This window comes from Octopus bimaculoides, chromosome Z, assembly GCF_046866305.1.
Source record: "Octopus bimaculoides isolate indiv1 chromosome Z, ASM4686630v1, whole genome shotgun sequence".
Lineage (NCBI taxonomy): Eukaryota > Metazoa > Mollusca > Cephalopoda > Octopoda > Octopodidae > Octopus > Octopus bimaculoides.
In genome coordinates, this window is record NC_142944.1 from 4,741,134 (window position 1) to 4,760,992 (window position 19,859).

The 19,859-nt window shown below is 40.8% G+C and overlaps 1 protein-coding gene and 1 long non-coding RNA gene across 3 annotated transcripts in view; one reads left to right on the forward strand and one right to left on the reverse strand.

Moving 5' to 3' along the window:
* Positions 1 to 19,859, reverse strand: part of LOC106882447 (uncharacterized) — a 73,928-nt gene that overhangs the window by 40,886 nt on the left and 13,183 nt on the right. The gene's annotated exons all lie outside the window — the stretch shown is intronic.
* The window catches only part of LOC106881342 (spermidine synthase), a 50,724-nt gene continuing 39,328 nt past the window's right edge, over positions 8,464 to 19,859 (forward strand). Inside the window, exon 1 of one of the 2 annotated variants that reach the window (XM_052973770.2) lies at positions 8,464 to 8,656. The gene's annotated coding sequence lies outside the window, so the exon portion shown is untranslated. Of the gene's footprint in view, positions 8,657 to 8,749; positions 9,125 to 19,859 lie in introns of those variants that run through there. The other variant, XM_052973769.2, reaches the window with a different exon arrangement.

Sequence of the window (19,859 nt, forward strand, 5' to 3'; positions counted from 1 at the left end):
GGCTGTTCAATACCCTGTTGAATTTCTGCATTTAAACCCACAGGGATGCCACCGCATAAGTTGACACTGAAGCTAGATGCTTCCATTATGTTGCTTAGGAATCTTGACCCACCTTGCCTGTGAAATGGAACTCATTTTATTGTTACTTCCATGAAGCCCTATGTCCTACAGGCAACAATCATAACAGGTAGTCACAAAGAAGAAAATGTCTTTATTCCAAAATTTCCTCTCATACCTACATTTGAATTTAAGAGGCTTCAGTTTCCAGTCAAACTAAGTTTTGCTATTTCAATTAATAAACCTCGGGGTCGATCCCTCAAGGTGGTTGGACTTGATCTCTTTACTACATGTTTATCCCCTGACCAACTCTATGTTGGTTGCTCACAAGTTAGAAACAGCAACAATTTGTTCATTTGGACCCCAACAAAAATTACACAATGAATACTGTTTACCCTGAGGTGCTTCAAGATTCAGAGTTTCAGATCTAGATTCTATTATAATTTGGATATTTTTTATTAAAATATAGATATTTTGAAATAATTACGATAAAAAATAATATATCTTCATATTTATTGTTTACTAATCTAAATAAGAACAACAGTAACCCGGGCAACACCAGGTAATCCAGTTAATTTTTAATAAAAAATAACTTATTTACCTAAGTTTCAACATCATCTCCTTCACAACAATACACTGGTCCCGGCATTCCTGCCACTTTTGGAAGTCATTTTCCATAAATGTGTCAAGAACTTTTGTCTTGAAGAATCTAATCCTTTGTGTTCCACAGATCTGGTTATTTTCACTGCATGTCCTCCCTCAAACATGGGTGACTAGGCTATAGCCAACACCACCAGATATTTTAAGCATCTCTGCGCTGATTCCTGATGGGCCAGGGGCTTTTCCTGTCTTCATACCCTTAATTGCTTTATCTACCAAGGTACTGTCAATTCGGATAGCTGGTCCTTCTGTTGGGTTGGCATTCAGCAGACTCTATTTCTCCCATCCATTCTCTTCATTTAGCAACCTTTCATAGTAGCAGCTTCAAGTCTCTCTCCTTGGAGCCTCATTAAATGCAAGTGAGCCATCATCCATGTGGACACATTTCTCTCCTATAACATCATGATTCTCTCTCACACACTGTCTTGCAACATGAAACACCTCAAGTCTTTGGTCCTCACAGCGCAGAGCATTGAAAATTTTTTCTTATCTGCTTCCCCTCTGGCTAAGTAAACCTGTCTCCTAGCTTCCCTTCTGGCAGTCTGATACAATTCCCTGCTATGTTCCACCACCACATTACCTTGGGTCAAGAGGGGACTTTGCACCGTCCACAGATCTGGTCAGTAGCCCTCAGTAGGTTGTCTCGTAGAAACCTCCAGTTGTCTTCCACATCTTGTGACGCTTATTCTCCTCTATTTAAAGTAATACATCTGTAAATCTCTGTCCATTCCCAGGATCCTTAAGCTTCCAGGCCCTTCTCCATGCTGGTTGTCTTCTGGGCATCTATTTAGCCCTGATTAGAAATAACTAACTACTAATTTTTGTTGTGGGGTACCTGGGAAGGTTTTGGCATTTATAAGTAGCTTTCCTGTTTTCTGGCAAAAATGCATAAATTTGCATATTTCTGAGAGCAGCTTTTATCCTTCAAACTCCAAGCACAATTTCTTTTGTATTTTCATATTTTTTGATAATGATCTTTCCTTAACATGTAAATGCTTTCATCATCATCATCATCGTCGTCGTTTAATGTCTGTTTTCCATGCTGGCATTGGTTGGATGGTTTGACTGAGGTCTGGAAAGCCTGAAGGCTGCACCAACTTCCAATCTGATCTGGCAATGTTTCTACAGCTAGATGCCCTTCCTAACGCCAACCACTCTGAGAGTGTAGTGGGTAATTTTTATGTGCCATCGGCACAGGAGCCAGTCAAGCAGCCCTGGCATTGATCATGTTCAGATAGTGCTTTTATGTGCCACCGGCATGGGAGCCAGTCAGGATGACCTGGCATAGACCACTTTCAGATGGTGCTTTTTTTGTGCCACCAGCACAGGAGCCAGTCAGAAGGCACTAGCATCAACCATGTTCAGATGGTGCATTTTACATGCCCCCGATACTGGAGCCAGTCAGGGGGCACTGGCCACAGCTATGATTTTGGTTTTACTTGACTCAACAGGTCTTCTCAAGCATATCATATCGTCCAGCACATCAAGGGTATTTTTAAATGGGCTGAACATGCAATACTGGCATCAGCCATGGCTACGATCTCACTGTACTTGCTGGGTCTTCTCAATCACAGTGTATCTCCTAAGGTCTCAGTCTCCTGTCATTGCCTGTGTGATGCCCAACTTTCAAAGGTGGCGCAACCAAATAAAATTGCACTTCATTTTGGAAGCTCTGAGAAAGCTATAATGTGATGCACGAGCACTTAGGTCTGAGTGAATTGCATCCTATAACAGGAACAGCTGTAAGCTAATGAAGTTCATTGCATAATTTTCCTGTTCTTTTGTCAGTTATTGAATTTCATATCATGCTCTGTATCCAGTTAACACTTTATTCTGAAACATATGTATATTGTTCTAACACCAGGTTATAAGCATCACCATGCCAAACAAAACATACATGCATGCTTGTATGTACATGCATTGCATCAGGCACAGTCCCAGGAAATTTTCCAAGTGAGGGTGGAGCACAAGATCAGAAGGGAATACAATTCCAGGAGAAAATGGCATAAGAGCATTATTTAGAAGGGCACACTTCTTTCCTTGAGTGGGGGGGGGGAACGTGCACCTCAGCACCCCTCCCTGTGTATGCATGCATGTACATACATATGTATTTACATACACGTGTGTATATATCAATTATTATCTCAGCCTATGCCCCTCAGCCGGGGCTACCTGATGGACAGAAAGACCGATTTTATGACACCCTCTTGCAGACTACCTCGTTGACGAATGACAGGGACCTTCTTTTGTGGCTGGTGACTTCAATGGACATGTTGGACAACATCCAGGGGGCTTCCATGGCGAACATGGAGGCTATGGTTTTGGTTCCCAGCAATGAGGAGAGAACCAGGCTGCTGGAGTTCTGTGATGCAAAAGATCTTATGGTTTGTGATACCAACTTCAGGAACCCTGCCAGTCACTTATTCACCTACCGTTCTGGCAGGCACACTAGCCAAATTGACTACATCCTCACCAGAAAAAGGGAAGGATGGCTGCTTATAAATGCCAAAACATTCCCAGGTGATGAATGTACTCTACAACATAGACTAGTAGTTAGCGACTTCGGGATCAGGGCTAAAAGGATGCCCACAAGACGACCAGAATGGAGGAGAAGGGTCTGAAAGCTTAAAGATCCTGCAAATGATCAGAGATTTAGAGACATATTACTCGAGGCCTTTGACAAAATAGAAGGGGATATAGCATCACATGATGTGGAAGACAACTGGAGGTTTCTATGGGACAACCTGCTGAAAGCCACTGACCAGATCTGTGAATGGTGCAAAGTCTCCTCTTGACCCAAAATAATATGGTGGTGGAACAATGTGGTTGACAGGGCTATTAGAGAAAAGAAACCGGCTTGGAAGGACTGGAAGAACGGTGGTAGCAGGGAATTGTATCAGACTGCCAGAAGGGAAGCTAGGAGACAAGTTTATTTAGCCAGATGTTATGTGTTGTGAGGACCAAAGACTTGAGGTATTTCGTGTTACAAGACAGTATGTGAGAGAGAATCATGATGTCATAGGACAAAAATGTTTCTGCATGGATGATGGTTCACTTGCACTAAACGAGGCTGCAAAGAGAGAGGTCTGGAGATGCCACTATGAAAGGCTGCTTAATAAAGAGAATGAATGGGAGAAAGAGAGTCTGCCAAATGACAACCCAACAGAGGGATCAGCTATCCGAATTGACAGTACCTTGGTAGATAAAGCAATTAAGAGTATGAAGACAGGGAAAGCCCCTGGCCCATCGGGAATCACCGCAGAGATGCTCAAAATATTTGGCGGTGTCAGCTATAGCCTAGTCACCCGTATAGTCAATCAGATGATACATGAAGGAGTCATACCCAATGACTGGTGTAGCAGCACCATAGTCAACTGCTACAAAGGTAAAGGTGACGCTTTAGATACAAATAATTACACAGGTATCAAGTTGTTGGATCAGGTAATGAAAGTTACAGAGAGGGTCATAGCCCAACTAATTAGGGAGAGAGTCAGTCTAGATGAGTTGCGATTTAGGTTCGTGCCAGGGAAAAGCACCACTGATGCTATATTTCTGGTAAGGCAGCTGCAGGAGAAATACCTAGCCAAAGATAAACCTCTGTACCTGGCTTTCATTGACATGGAGAAAGCCTTTGACAGGGTCCCCCGATCCCTTATCTGGTGGTCAATGAGAAAACTAGGGATAGATGAATGGTTAGTGAGAGCTGTGCGAGCCATGTACAGGGACACTGTCAGTAAGTTGAGGGTTGGCAATGAGTACAGTGAAGAATTGCAGGTAGGGGTAGGGATCCACCAAGCTTCAGTCCTCAGCCCCCTCTTATTCATCATAGTCCTCCAGGTAGTAACAGAAAAGTTCAAGACAAAATGCCCCTGGGAGCTCCTCTATGCTGATGACCTTGCACTAATTGCTGAGTCACTATCAGAACTTGAGGAGAAGTTTCAGGTGTGGAAGCAAGGATTAGAATCAAAGAGTCTTAAAAACAACCTAGCTAAAACCAAAGTCCTAATAAGTAGGAAAGCAGACAAGCCACAAATCCCTTCAGGTAGATGGCCCTGCTCGATCTGTAGAAAAGGCATGGGTAGAAACTCCCTAAGATGTACCCAGTGTAAGCTATGGACACATAAGAGGTGCAGCAATATCAAAGGAAGGCTAACTGGGAAGATAGTTTTTGTATGTGGCAAATGCTCAGGTGCTATAAACACTGAAAATGTGCAAAGAACAGCTTCCGTCACATTCCAGGGAAAAAAAACTAGAAGTAGTTGATAGCTTCCATTACCTTGGTGACCAGGTCAGTAGCAGGGGTAGATGCTCTGAAAGTGTAGCTGCTAGAATAAGAATAGCCTGGGCAAAGTTGAGAGAGCTCCTATCTCTGCTGTGACAAAGGGCCTCTTTCTCAGAGTGAAAGGTAGACTGTATGATGCATGTGTGAACAGCCATGCTACATGGCAGTGAAACATGGGTCATGACTGCTGAGGATATGTGTAAGCTTGCAAGGACTGAAGCCAGTATGCTCCACTGGATGTGTAATGTCAGTGTGCATACACAACAGAGTGTAAGCGCCCTGAGAGAAAAGTTGGATTTAAGAAGCATCAATTGTGGTGTGCAAGTGAGACGGCTGTGCTGGAAATGAATGAGGACAGCTGTGTGAAAAAGTGTCACACCCTAGCATTTGCGGGAACCTGTGGAAGAGGTAGACATAGAAAAACCTGGGGTGAGTTGGTGAAGCACAACCTTCGAACATGACATGTGACTGAGACCTATGGAGATATGATGTGCTTGAGAAGACCCGACAAGCCAAGTGAGACTATGGCCCATGGCCTATGCCAGTGGGTGTAACAAGCCCACTTATGAATATTCCTCATTCATTGGACAATAAACTTTGGTTTCGAAGACCTATTGAGGCAAGTGAAATCAAAATCAAAATCGCTGAAGTGGCTGATGACAATACCGCCTGATTGGCACTCTTGCCAGTGGAACATTAAAAGCACATCCAAGCGTGATCTTTGCCAGTTGCCTTACCGGCACATGTGCTGGTTGCACGTCAAAAACAACATTTGAGTGTGGTCGTTGTCAGTTCCGCTGGACAAGCTCCCGAGCAGGTGGCATGTAAAAAACACATTTTGAGCATGGTTGTTACCAGAACCGCTTGACTGGCCCTTGTGCCGGTGGCACATAAAAGCACCCACTACACTCTCGGAGTGGTTGGCGTTAGGAAGGGCAACTAGCTGTAGAAACTGAAGCTCACCAGTCCTCAGTCAAACCATCCAACCCATGCTAGCATGGAAAGCAGATGTTAAACAACGATGATGATGATGATATACGTCTGTAAGTACTTATGTACATACATACATTGAACCATTAATCTCTATGCATTTTATTCTCTCTCTGTTTTTCTTTTTCTCTTAATCTTTTCTGTCAAAGAGCATTGGCTCAAAATGTAACAGGTTTCTATTCTTGTTGTTCCTTCACCTGTCTTCATCTTTTGTTTCCTGTAAATTTGACACGTAAAAGCACCCACTACACTCTCTGAGTGGTTGGCGTTAGGAAGGGCATCCAGCTGTAGAAACTCTGCCAAATCAGATTGGAGCCTGGTGTAGCCATCTGGTTTCACCAGTCCTCAGTCAAATCATCCAACCCATGCTAGCATGGAAAGCAGACATTAAACGACGATAATGATGATATAGTTATATATATATTGAGTCATCCCATAAATAATGCAGTTTTTATACTTCTTTTATTTTCAAAATTAAGATAAACAAAGTTCTTTTTTAATTTAAAATATACTCTCCTTCATTTTCTACAATGCTCTTCCATCTGTCTGGTAGAATTGCAAGGCCCCTCTTCCAAAATTCACTTGTCTGTGATGAAAGAAACTCCTCCAGTACTGTTCTCACCTCGTCTACAGAATTCATATTTTTTCCATCCAAATGATTTTGAAGACTGCAGAATAAATGATAATCAGATGAGGCAATGTCTGGCGAATATGGTGGATGGGGCATCATTTTCCATTCAAACTGCTCCAGCCTTTGGAATTTCACCCTCGCTGTATGTGGTCAAGCATTATCCTGATGGGTGAACATCATTTGTCTTGAAACCAAAGACGGTCATTTTTCTTCTAGCAGTGATTCAAGTGGCTCGCAGTAGATCTCCTTTATTTTAGGTTTGGGTTTAAAGTTCAAAGTGTACTAAACCTTATGGGGTGCCAGTGTTCTCCTTTCTCTACTCACTGTTTTTAGCACTTGAGATTTTTATAGAGAACCCATTTCTCATCACTAGTCACTATTCGGTCCAAAAAAGGTTCATTCGGGAGATGTGACAGCAAAGAAGAGCACACATTCACTTTCTGCATGCGATTAGACTCAGAAAGTTTGTGAGGAACCCATTGACCCAATTTGCTGACTTTTCCAATGGGACGCAGGTGTCCATGAATGGTTGAATGAGCAAATCCAAGCTTCTCTGCTAGTTCCTCAACAGTTACGATGGAATTTTTTTCCACCTGAGTTTGCAGCATGTCCTTGTTGAGCTCTGCAGATCTTTCAGGATGAGGCAAATCTTCTGGGCTGTACTTTCCAGCTCGGAATTTCTGGAATCATTGTTGACATTGGCTTCTGCTTATTGTCCAATCCCCATATACTGCATAAATATTTTTTGCACTTTCCATTGTGTTGTTGCCTTTATTGAACTCAAAGCAAAATATGCCGAATATGCCCCTTTGTCTCTTCTATTATAGCTTTGAAAAAATAACCGTTAAAATCGAACTGCACTCTTCAAAATAAGGAAGGAAGGGGCGGAGTCATACTTGGTAGTGGGATGATGAAAATAGTATGCTGAAAAAAAAAAATCAAACAGCATTTCAACTCTGTGAATATGTGTGTATGTAAAAGGGGGGTATGTGAGTGCGTGTGTGTGTGTTTGTGTGTGCGTGTGCGTGCAATGGAAGTGGGATGGTTCATCTTCACTTAACATTTGGATTATTTTTTGATTTGGTTGAGTCTTGGTAGTTTTTTTTGTTGTTGTTGGTTACTTATTTTTAGCGTTTTGACAGAAAAAAAGTCATTCTAAAATTGTTTCTTAATGTAAGCTTGCTCAAACAAGACGAATGCTTTACACAGAGCAGGTTTTACAGCTACATCATCCAAACCGACCGAGTGAAACCGGGCTTAATAATATGTATAACATCTGTAGCATGAAAGTTTCAAGCCTTTCAGTCACACACAAAAGACTATTGATTTCATATAAATCTTTATTGTTTGTAATACGCAGCAGCCTTCCAGTAAGCAGGTCGCAATTTCAAATATTACAAACTATAAATGTTTAACTGAAGTTAGCAGCTTTTGTGTATTATTATGTTTCCGAATGGCAAATTTGTCCGTCCATGCATCAGTCGCTTTAGTTTCAACACACGATCCCAAATCAAAAATACTTTTCATGCCAATACAAATTTACACATGCGCGCGCGCGCGCATGATTTTCCCCTTCTTCTTAATTGCCTTCTCATGTTACAGATGAACACCTCTAATTCTGTTTGTTATTTCGGTTAATGCTTACAATATTACCCGAAAACGAAAACAAAACAAAAAAGAAATAGTGCAACGGGTGGAAAAAATTGTGTATGAAACGAATATGAAAACAAAAATGCGTTAGTTCTACGAAGAGTTGTAGGCGAAGCAAAATATATTTTGTCGAGCTAAAGATTACAGATTAACCATTTTATATATATATATAGGGGGGAGGGAGAGAGATAGGGGGTATGAATACTTTGATCCGAATCTTTGAGCATCGGATCACAACGCTACATCCTTAAGACGAATTTGTCTTTTCAACCTTCGTAGGTCGATGAAAAGTACGAGGCAATTATATTTGCTGGATCCCCTACCATCTCCCCCCGAAAATCAGTAAGGCTGATAACTCTGTGATGGGTTGTTCGAATACCCGGAAGGTGAGTTGACTATTCGGCCCCTGTATGTGTGTGTGTGTGTGCGTGCGTGCGCGCGTGTACGTGCACGCATGTGTGTGCGTGCTCGTGCGCGTGTGTGTGTAGTAGTAGTAGTAGTAGTATGTGAATGTATATACACACACAAACACTGTTTTTACGAAAAAGCGGGGTTGAGGGAGGCTGTCGTGAAGGTACGAAGGAGAGGGAGAAGGGGGGCAATGTTTAAAAAAAAATCATCGATTAAAAAGGATTTTTATTAAAGACTCCCCCCCACCCCATTATTTTGAAGTGCGTGGTACAAAAATAAAAATTGTAAAATCCCTGCGTAAACGGAGAAAATCCAAGTTATATGAATTTTCATTATTGTTCATTTGAGTGCATGGCACCCATACTTTCAAAATCTACCGTTAGATGTATTAACGTATCATTCATTGCTGACCACTGTTGCTGAGCGCATCGCCTACAGAAAAGGTACACTTTATTGTTTATATTTTATGAACCAATGCTGCTGTTTCTTCTTATTTTCAATTTATCTGCAAGTTAACAAATCCGGTGTAATGCTAATATTTTGCCATAGTGACAAATTCTTAATCTCCATAGAGAAAAAGATAATATAATCAGAATCTTCTTCATTATTATGAAAGTAATTAATTATTATAGAAAAACAAAACGAAAAAAGAGAAAGGAAATTTAAAACATTTATTTAAAATAATGTTTAAAATATCAATTTGTGAAAAATATTTTAGTATCTTGCAACATGTGTTCGTGATAATTAGAATTGTTATTTTAAGCACAAATATCTTAATTGATGTAATTCTTTTTAAAATATAACCTACTAATTTGATTGTATTTAGATTTTAATTTTTAATTAGTGCGAATAATCCTGTTTATTATAATCGTATTTATAGCTGATCTAAGATCAGCAATTAGGGTTTACCTTTACATTTGGTTAGAAATTTCGCAGAATTTTAAGCTGGTTTGAATAATTTTGTTAGTTGAAGCGCAGACGGTCTGTGAAAAGCTAAAACCTCACTTTCTCTTTCATGACATCAAAATATGGGAATTAGTATTTTGAAATATCTTGGTAGTGATTTCCCCTTCTAATTCGTAACCCGAATGTTCCGTGGTGGTGGCATGGCCATAATTGTCATTGTTAAAACCATCTAATAGAAATTATGAATAGGAACTTTTCTCTACCTTTATTTTTCTAATTCATTTTCCCTTTAAAATCTCTGTTCTCTAATTTTTGGTTTGAGCTAGTTCTTAGTCATTAAAGAAGACTAAGTTAATTGAAATTAAACAGATTGTACGTTTATACTAATCAGACCAATCACTGCTAAACATATACCTGTGAGATATTTTTGTTTGAATTTTTTTATTTATTTAGTAAGGACTGAGCAGTATTTGTCGTTCATCGTAGAACTTAACTTTTTTCTTTCTTTTTTCCAACCTTGTGCAACGGTCAGTTTGTTTTATTTGGGGATAATGAAGCACCATCAATTAATTTTTTTAAATTACAGACATGTGCTTTGCATAGCAAGTGTTTTGATCTGAGATCGCGTGTTGGAACTAAAACGATTGCAACGTAGAAAACATGATAGCAATTCAGAATTCTTTGTAAAGTTTTACCTTTTGAAGGGTTGAGCTGGAAGAAATGTAAATACCCCACTTAATGAGACCAATGTTTTTCAAAGTTTTATTACTTTTAGGTAAAATAAAACCAATTATTCAAAACGATGCAATTTTTTTTTTACGAAGTAAGATATTAGAAATTATTATGTGAATGTTTATTATCAAATATTTTTCATCTTAAACGAAAGAGATGTTGACTAACGAAAATACCCACGTGCTTAATCTACCTGCTAGAAACCATAGCTGCAACAGCCAAATTCCATAATAATGTACAAGTTACATTTTACGGTTTCGTTTATGTGTTTCTTTGTCAGGAGGTATTATATCTAAAAGTATGTCTTTAAGCTTTAAAGACTTAAAAAAATTCGATAATGAAAGTATCACCAGAATAAAGATAAAACATAAGGCATTAGGGCGATTTAGCCAATATTAGATATTATTCCTAAGAAATGAGTACAAATTTATTAACTCGTGGTTATAATTGTTTAATTGGATTCAGTTGTTTCGCACCAGACGGCGAAGTTGTTTTCGATGAAATAAATGAAACCAATAAAAATATTTCACTTCTATTTTATTATCAAACCACAATGAAATGGAATGGGTTTTTTTTTTTTCCGCTTCAATCGGTCTTGTTTACCTTTTCATCGTGATGAGGTTACGCACGCACACACAGGTACAAGCACGCACGCACACACAGGTACAAGCACGCACGCACCTACAACCCATTAGCTTTCTTCTTTTCTCATTTCATGACAGTTGACCACGTGCTTTTCAGCCTTTTACGAAAAGAACCGAATCGATGTTTTGATTTCGTCGAAGGAATCCCGGTTAAATAAAATCTTTTGCTTTTCAGTCATTGAACTGCGGCCATGCTGGGCTTTTGGTGGGCCTGATATTATAATGGAAAACACTTCCCCTTGAGTTATTCCAATATTTTTCACGGCCGGAATGTAACCCCTTCAGCATTCAAATTATTCTGTCCACTGCATTGCATAGTTATTATTTTGAATTAATCAGTTCTAGGATAAACAATCACATCTTGTGTGAGAGGCCGGATTTGGACAGTTTGAACTAAAAACAGGTAGAATATTTGGATCAGAACTGGCTTGTTTAATTTAATGCTAATGGCCTAAATAAGACAATATGAAGTAAAATACGATGATTAAGTTTCAACATCAGGGAAGTTGCGCAAAACTGGAACTGTACCTAAATCTCAACGGAGATCCAGACAAGAACGCTTCCATTATTGTAACTTTCATCACTGTGAAAGTACTGCCTCTCAATGACTTGTATGATCCTTTTTGTCCGTCATAGTCAAGATCAGCCTTGTCCTATTTGTTTTACACTCTCAATGTATCAAATATGTGCTCAGAGTATCACCAAAATCGACCATCTTACTGAGCAGACTGATTGATAGCATAATGTCGAAACCCATCACGTTCTCTAGTATAGTGTCCATTGATCTGTTGAAGCTGTTTTATCTGGAGCAGTATTTCGGCAAATTATTGATAGCGAGGGTTTTTTAGGGCGAATACTCGACAGTATGACGCTAATCGATCACACTCTTAACTCAGTTTGAATAATCAGATCCTTTGATCTACAAGAAGTACCGTCAATATATTTCCTTTTGCCCACATCTATAAGCTCTTTATCAAATCTAAAATATAAACAAAAGAAGATGCATTTGGAGACTTGGATTCATTCATCGGTCATACGGAAAACACGTCGAATGTCTTCACAGTGATACGGTGAAGCAGGTCATCATGCACTCGTTGAATATACTAAGGCTCGCTGCTGCTGCATTTCTTCTTAAGCATTTTATTGATCTTGAACTACATAATATGCAAGTACGTTTATTGTCGAAAGAGCTAAAAAGCTATTATGGTATAGAGAACCAACAACCAGTTTGGCGAGGAAATTCTGTCGCATTTTCGAATGAATGCTTCAGGATCTAATTTTAAACGAGGCTTCAGTTTGCGGGCAATGGAGAATTACGGCATAATGTATCCGGATCTATGTTAGCCAGTCTTTTTTACTTTTTCTTTAAGACTTTCGGGTGTGACATAAGAGAGATTGACCGTCATATCTAGCATGTCTATTGACCACGTGGTGGTTGTCTCTTTGGGTCTTGTTGCATTGAGAGATTTTGTAATACTATCTAAAGATCGAGGCATTTGATTATGAACAGTCTCATAATAATTTCTGTCCGCCGAATAATTTATCTTTTATCTAAAATAACGAGGAAAATATCAAAAGATAGCCGAGTTATGTCCCTTTACGCCTGGAATTGGTAACATCCTCGCCACCCGAAAACCAGCTTCGCAAAACTGGACGAAAACAACAGCAATAAACCGTGGTTGCCAAACTTATGCCAGAAAATCAGTCATTAGACTGTGGCCATGCTGGGGCACGTTCTTGAAACATTTCAGTCGAACGATTCGACCCTAGTGCTTGTTTTTTAAACCTTGCACTTATTTTGTCTGTCTCTTTCTCCGAACCGCTAGGTTACAGGGACATAAACAACTCACCAGCACTGGTAGTCAAGCGGACAAGCACAGACGCTTGCGCGCGCGCTCACACATCATCATCATCATTTAACGTCCGTTTTCCATGGTTTGGACGGTTTAACAGAGCTTGCTAGGCAGAAGACTGCACCAGGCTTCACTGTTTTAGCAGGGTTTTTATGGCCCTTTCTAGAAGCAACCACTTTACAGAGTGGACTGAGTGCTTTTTACGTGGCACCAGTACTGGCAAGGCTTATTATGGCATGGTTTTTACAGCTGGAGGCCCTTCCAAACACCAACTACTTTATAGTGTGAACTGGATACACCAGCCCTGGCAGGGTTACCAAGATTTGTTGAGAGGTGTTGGCATTTGAGGAGGTAGTCTTGTGTCAGGTAATGAGAGCTTAGAATGTGTGTTTCTGTAGAGGGGATACATGGTTATCCAGTCAGAGGGAGAGAGAGCAAATGATCAAAGAGAGAGGGAGTAGAAGAGAGCAAGAGGGTGGTGAAGTGCCAGGGCATATCCTCAAGGTACAGGGATCATCCAACCCATTCCAGTATTGTCTGATTAAATGTTTGCAGCAAGACGGCATCAATTGTTAAAATATTTAAAATGTGATAAAATATCTATTTCAGAGACAACACATAGACATCTCAGCACACTGCAAACGGTCAACAATACTTTAGAACACCTTTTGCATTCATTAGAAAAGACTCAGAGTAACAAAATCTGGAGAATCTTTTGCTTTATGATACAGAACTTGGCAGAGATTTGCATAATGAAATGAATGTAAAATAATGTTCAGCAATAGCCAAGTAAACCTGGGCAGTGAAATGAAACTGCAGTAATTTTTTCCTTTAAAATTGAAAGTCTATTGTGAAATTGTGTATAGTAATAGTTAGTCCTGTTACATGACAAGAGAACTGTAGTCGTCATTAACAGTTAACGAGCTGAATGAGAAAAATGACATTGTATAGGATGTTTGTTTTGTGACAATGAAAATTGAAAATAAAAAAATAAAATGAACTATTTTGCAACATGGAGCTATGGCAAAGAACAAATCAAGCTCCGATTAGAGAGCAAATATTTAAGAAAAAGTGGAAGCAGATTGGTAGCACAATTAGAAAGGACACACCAAATGCAGCGAAAAGTGCTTTACAGTGGAATCCGGATGGATATAGAAAGAGGGGTAGGCCTAAGAACTCATGGCGTAGATCAAACAAAAGGAACTAGAGAAAGGGGGACATTCATGGCAGAGTATAAGTACAGAAGCGAGAAATTATGCGACATGGAATTCAATTATAAGTGGCCTATACTCCGCGTTGGAGGGTCAAAGGCAAGAACAAGTTAATTTTGCATTGATGAAATTAGTTCATAATCCAGCTGTGTGTGCTTAGGTTTTGTTCTTTGTTCCCAAATAAACTTTCGTTGTTATTTTACAGCCAGATTTCTGGCTAAAGCTAATCTCTACCAAGTTAACTGGTATAACTTTCTGGACCGTGTGTGTATGCATATGCATGTTCAATATAATATATATCTGACATGGTACCATTATCAGGTCATTTCAGGATGACATAAAAGCTTATATAAATCTGGTAATTCCAGATGATAACTCTAACCCTTTGAAGGGAGAATTTTATAAGAGCATCAATAGCCATACTGTTTTTTGTCCTGTATGTGTCGTATCAAAATTTTGAAGTGATAATTCCATGTATCAGTGAAGAATCTTATTATTTCTTATTTTCTATTTTTGTACCTAAACAGTGGAGGTGCAATGACCCAGTGGTTAGGGCAGCGGACTCACGGTCATAGGATCGCGGTTTCGATTCCCAGGCCAGGCGTTTTGAGTGTTTATTGAGTGGAAACACCTAAAGCTCCACGAGGCTCCGGTAGGGGATGGTGGCGAACCCTGCTGTACTCTTTCACCACAACTTTCTCTCACTCTTTCTTCCTATTTCTGTTGTGCCTGTAATTCAAAGGGTCAGCCTTGTCACACTGTGTCATGCTGAATATCCCTGAGAACTACATTAAGGGTACACGTGTTTCTGGAGTGCTCAGCCACTTGCACCTTAATATCATGAGCAGGCTGTTCCGTTGATCGGATCAACTAGAACCCTCGACGTCGGAAGCGACGGAGTGCCAACAACAACCTAAACATAAATGAAATTACTTGTTAAACAAATGTTTAATGTGAAATGGTATCAAAGTAAAAAAAAAAGTGATTTCCATTTTATTAGAATTGTTGCCTCTTTTCCAAGTGATTCGGTTTCTTCAGAGAAAGAACTCTGGTGAAGAAAGTAACAGATCTATTATACAGTAGAAAAAACACTTGAAATAAATTGTAGTTCCAGAAATCTCAGTCCATTAGAAACCAAAGTTATCTGTGTGTGTGTATGTTTACAATTTCTCTTTGTGTTCCATTTGTTTTTTTCCATCTTAGCTTGAATTAAATGAATGTATTATGGAGACATCTTACAGCTGGTTACTCTTCCTGTCACCTAACTCTCATCATCATCATCGTCGTTCAACATCCGCTTTCCATGCTAGCATGGGTTGGACGATTTGACTGGGGACTGGTGAACCAGATGGCTACACCAGGCTCCAATCTGATTTGGCAGAGTTTCTACAGCTGGATGCCCTTCCTAACGCCAATCACTCCGAGAGTGTAGTAGGTGCTTTTACGTGCCACCGGCACGAAGGCCAGTCAGGCAGTACTGGCAACAATCTCGCTCAAATGACTTTTCACATGCCACCGGCACAAATGCCAGAAACACGAAGCTGCTGCACAAGTGCCAGGAAGGCGACGCTGGTAACGATCACACTCGAACGGTGGTGCCATCATGATTTCGCTTTCGCTTGCCCCAACAGGTCTTCACAAGCAGAGTTTAGTATCCAATGGAGGAGACCTTGGCATGGGGGCCAGTCGTCGAATTTAGTTTGATTTCGATTTTACTTGCCTCAATAGGTCTTCACAAGCGGAGTTTAATGTCCAATGAAGGAAAGGTATGCATAAGTGGGCTGGCTACACCCCTGGCAGAGGCCTTGGATTTAGGTCTCACTTGGCTTGCCGGGTCTTCTCACGCACAGCATATTTCCAAAGGTCTCGGTCAAAAGTCATTGCCTCAGTGAGGCTTAATGTTCAGAGGTCATAGGATCTCCTATTGCATGTCTTCTGCTGTCACTCAATATAATCTTACACATGATAAAGTGCAATGTGTGTCTCATTGGTTAAGCTGGTAAAAAGAGTAAAACAACAAACGGTATGAGAGTGAGTGAATGTCAGAGACACTAAAGCAGGTGAACAGCATTCAAAGGTTTTGCTCTGAAGATGCTGATAGTTTAATCAAAATAAAACTGCAAATGTCTCATCTGAAAAATGTAAACAAACTCACACACACACACATGTTTATGTATACACATGCATGCATATGAATGAGTGTGTGTATATATATAAACATATAAATGTGTATGTAAATGTATACATCATGGTGGTGTAAATGTAAGCTACAATATATATGCTGCCTCCACCTACACACACACACACATACCACACTCTACTACACACACACATACTGATCATCTTAACACTCCTGTCCCAGAGAGCATTTTTCTTCTATTTCCGGTCACCTCAGAAATGTAACTACACCTGGACTGTTGGCAATTTTCCTCTTTCTCTCCCTTTGGACTTTTCTGTTTTTCCTGTTTCCAACAAAGAGCTGTGCTTGAAACGTAAAGCAACAACTCTCATTAATGCGTCCTCATGTTTGTTTTTTCCTTTTTCTTTTCTTTGTTTTTTGAATTGACTATATATATAATATGTGTGTGTGTGTGTATATATATATATATATATATATATATTTCTATATAATCTATATTGTAAGGCCAATAAAAGCCTTGTGAGTAGATCTTGTGGAGGGAAACTGAAAGAAGACCTCCATATCTATGTGTGTGTGTGTGTGCATGTATATATGCTCGTATGTATGTATTTGTACGTGTTTGTGTGTGTATATTTATATATACACATAACACATATATATATGCACACACATATATATATAGAGAGAGAGAAAGGGCACGTAAAAAGCGCCATTCGAATATGGTCGTCGCCAGTGGTGTGTAAAAAGCACCATTCAAGCGTGGTTGATGCCATTACCGCCTGACTGGCCCCCATGCCAATGGCATGTAAAAAGCACCCACTACACTCTTGGAGTGGTTGGTGTTAGGAAGGACATCCAGCTGTAGAAAGCTTGCCAGATTGGATTGGAGCTTGGCGCAGCTTTCTGGCTCGCCAGCCCTCAGTCAAATCGTCCAACCCATGCCAGCATGGAAAGCGGATGTTAAACGATGATGATTCATAATTTATGATACGGTTATTGTTGACAACAGAACATGTGCAACCTGTGGAAAGGTGTGCCTTTCAGTTGGAAGATTAAAAGGACATGTCAGAAGAATTCATACTGTAGAACCTGTTCCCTCTGCCAGCCAGCACAGTTGTGCATTATGCAATAGAATGGGCAAATCTTTTAATGGGCTTAAGAGTCATACAAGGATCTCACATTACATCAACAATGACTCATTTCAATGAGTCTTTCTAGTTATGGCTTTGTTCATACAAGAAAGCAGCCAACTGTATATATATACTTTTTTGTTGAATTTTGGTCACCGATCAGTACATTATATATATATATATATACTGGGTGCGGTGAATAAATTGTTGTCTAAATTACACAAAATTGAAAATAACACTGACACACGACACTGCTTTTCCCCTTCCCAGGCTACAGGCCCACACCCCCAACACCCATACTGTTAGGATTGGCACTCTCAACGTCGGCACGCTGAAAGGTAGATCTGGTGAAATTGTTGAGATGCTTGAACGGAGACGCGTAGATATGTGCTGCATCCAGGAAGTAAGATGGAGAGGAGGTTCTGCAAGGTTCATCACAGGCAAAGAACACAGGTACAAGATTTTCTGGGCAGGGAACACTGACGGGGTCGGGGGCGTAGGAATACTTCTAGCGGAGAAATGGGTGGATAAGGTAATCGAGGTCGTTAGAGTAAGTGACAGAGTACTTAAGATCAGACTAGTGCTTCATCATAGATTAGCTACTGTCATCTCAGCCTATGCACCTCAACCTGGGCTACCAGATGGTCTGAAAGACCAATTCTATGACACCCTCTTGCAAACTACCTCGTCGACGAGTGACAGGGACCTTCTCTTTGTGGCTGGAGACTTCAACGGTCATGTCGGACGTCGTGCTGGGGGCTTCCATGGCATACATGGAGGCTATGGCTTCGGTTCCCGCAACGAGGAGGGAACCAGACTGCTGGAGTTCTGTGATGCAACCAATCTTATGGTCTGCAATACCAACTTCAGGAAACCTGCCAGTCACCTAGTCACCTACCGCTCCGGCAGACACTCTAGCCAAATCGACTACATCCTCGCCAGAAATAGGGAAAGAGGGCGGCTTATAAATGCCAAAACCTACCCTGGCGAAGAATGTACCCCACAACATAGATTAGTAGTTAGCGACTTTGGGATCAAGGCAAAATGGGTGCCCAGAATTAGACAGGCTTGGAGAAGAAGGGTGTGGAAGCTTAAAGACCCTGCAAACGGACAGAGACTTAGAGACAAGTTACTTGAAGCATTTAACGAAATAGAAGGGGATATAGCATCATACAACGTGGAAGACAATTGGAGATATCTGCGGGACAACCTGTTGAAAGCCACCGACCAGATTTGTGGGTGGTGTAAGGTCCCCTCCCAACCCAGAGTAACGTGGTGGTGGAACAAGGAGGTAGACAGGGCTATTAGACAAAAGAAACAGGCTTGGAAGGACTGGAAGAACGGTGGTAGCAGGGAATTGTACCAATGTGCCAGAAGGGAGGCTAGGCGACAGGTTTATTTAGCCAGAGGGGAAGCAGATAAGGAAAGATTTGCCAATGTTCTGCGCCGTGAGGACCAAAGACTCGAGGTATTTCGTGTTGCAAGACAGTGTAGGAGAGAGAATAGTGATGTTGTAGGAGAGAAATGTGTTCGCATGGATGATGGTACGCTTGCATTAAATGAGGATGCAAAGAAAGAGGTCTGGAGATGCCACTACGATAGATTGCTTAATAAAGAGAATGAATGGGAGAAAGAGAGCCTGCCTTATGTCGACCCAATAGAGGGACCAGCTATCCGAGTTGATAGTACCAGGGTAGATAAAGCAATTAAGAGTATGAAGACCGGGAAAGCCCCCGGCCCATCAGGAATCACTGCAGAGATGCTCAAAATATCTGGCAGTGTTGGCTATAGCCTAGTCACCCGTATTACGAACCAGGTGATACACGAAGGAGTCATACCCTATGACTGGTGTAGCAGCATCATAGTCAACTGCTACAAAGGTAAAGGGGACGCTTTAGATACAAATAATTACAGAGGCATCAAGCTGTTAGATCAGGTTATGAAAGTTACAGAGAGGGTCATAGCCCAACTAATTAGGGAGCGAATCAATTTAGATGAGATGCAGTTTGGGTTCGTGCCAGGTAAAAGCACTACTGATGCCTTATTTCTAGTGAGACAGTTGCATGAGAAATACCTAGCTAAGGATAAACCTCTGTACCTGGCTTTCGTTGACATGGAGAAAGCCTTTGACAGGGTCCCCCGATCCCTTATCTGGTGGTCAATGAGGAAACTTGGGATAGAAGAATGGTTAGTGAGAGCTGTGCGAGCCATGTACAGAGATGCTGCCAGTAAGGTGAGGGTTGGAAATGAGTACAGCAATGAATTCCGGGTAGAGGTAGGGGTCCACCAAGGTTCCGTCCTCAGCCCCCTATTATTTACCATAGTCCTCCAGGCAATCACAGAGGAGTTCAAGACAGGTTGCCCCTGGGAGCTCTTCTATGCTGATGACCTTGCCCTAATTGCGGAGTCACTATCAGAACTAGAGGAGAAGTTTCAGGTGTGGAAGCAAGGTCTAGAATTGAAGGGCCTTAGAGTCAACCTAGCTAAAACCAAAATCCTAATAAGTAGGAAGGTAGATAAAACACAAACCCCTTCAGGTAGATGGCCCTGCTCAGTATGTAG